Source organism: Monodon monoceros, unplaced genomic scaffold (assembly GCF_005190385.1).
Source record: "Monodon monoceros isolate NGI ecotype Baffin Bay Population unplaced genomic scaffold, NGI_Narwhal_1 Super_Scaffold_21, whole genome shotgun sequence".
Lineage (NCBI taxonomy): Eukaryota > Metazoa > Chordata > Mammalia > Artiodactyla > Monodontidae > Monodon > Monodon monoceros.
Genome location: NW_021703778.1, coordinates 9,249,727 through 9,251,416, shown reverse-complemented (window position 1 = coordinate 9,251,416; position 1,690 = coordinate 9,249,727).

Below are 1,690 nucleotides of genomic sequence, written 5' to 3'. Positions count from 1 at the left end.
CCGGTGCTGACAGTGTCTACTCTGGATGCCTTCCTCCTGTGTCTCTTGACACTGATGTCCTAACATCTCACATCTCAAGTTTTCACAAGGTTTTTCCTTTCTTTTTTTATTGAGATATAACTGACATATAATATTGTGTTAATTTGAGGTGTACAACATAATGATTTGATTTTTTTTTTTTTTTTGCGGTACGCGGGCCTCTCACTGTTGTGGCCTCTCGCGTTGCGGAGCACAGGCTCCGGACGCGCAGGCTCAGCGGCCATGGCTCACGGGCCCAGCCGCTCCGCGGCATGTGGGATCTTCCCGGACCGGGGCACGAACCCGCATCCCCTGCATCGGCAGGCGGGCTCTCAACCACTGCGCCACCAGGGAAGCCCTTTCTTGTCTTTTTGACAATAACCATTCTAACAGGTGTGAGGTGATATCACACTGTGGCTTTAAGCTGCATTTCCCTGATGATTAGTAATGTTGAGTACATTTTCATGTAACCGTTGGCCATCTGTGTTTCTTCTTTTGAAAAATGTCTATTCAGTACTTCTGTCCATTTTTTTGATCAGATTGTTTGTTTTCTATTGAGTTGTATGAGTTCTTTTAATATCTCGGATATTAACCCCTTATCAGATATATGATTTCCAGATATTTTTTCCCATTCTATAGGTTGCTTTTTCATTTTGTAGATGATTTCAAAACATTTCTTAAAAAGAAACTTGTAGTTTTTTTAAAGAAAGGATTACATAACCCCATTATTAGCAACTAATTTACAGGAGCTTGCTGGAGTCACCCAGGTAACAATTAACAAACATTTCAGCTCATATAAAATGACACCATTTAGTATAATGTGATTTTATGTAATTCCAGTTCAAAATGGGTTGTCAAAATTGCCTTCTATCAATCTAAATTCTGTCAAAATTACATCGTTATTTCAAAATAAAAATATTTGTGTAATTTGAAAAAAAAATGTCAAGGTCCTCCAAATTAAGATTTATTTCATACTGTAATTCTCTTTTATTTTACTTTTATAATTAATTTTCATTGGAGTATAGCTGCTTTACAATGTTGTGTTAGTTTCTGCTGTACAGCAAAGTGAATCAGCTACACGTATACATATATCCACTCTTTTTTGAATTTCCTTCCTAGCACTGAGTAGAGTTCCCTGAGCTATACAGTAGGTTCTCATTAGTTATCTATTTTATACATAGTATCAATAGTGTATTACACGTCAATCCCAATCTCCCAATTCATCCCACCCCCTCTTCCCCCTTGGTGTCCATATGTTTGCTCTTCTCAGTCATTTTAGTAACATTTCTATTTTTGTGTCTATCAAACCTCTGAGATCATCACTGATAAAATTTCTACTCTATTTCATATATTTGCTGCTGGGCTACCAAAAAATATTTTAAAAATTAATATATTCATCCATTTTGGGAGTGCATTCGTACATTCTCTTAACTACTTATTGACAACTTCTTAGAGGTACCTTACTCTAATAACTAGAAGTCCCATGATCTTTAGAGGTGACCAACTGGATATATTCTTGACTCACTGTAAAAAAGAGAGGAATGATGCTGTGCTCCCAGCTTCATTATATTCAGCAACATCATGCATTCTAATCAGACACTAAGTAGGATTTTACAAAACACAAGATGCTGGTAGATGGCTCTTGTGTGAGATTAAATGACCTTATCAATTA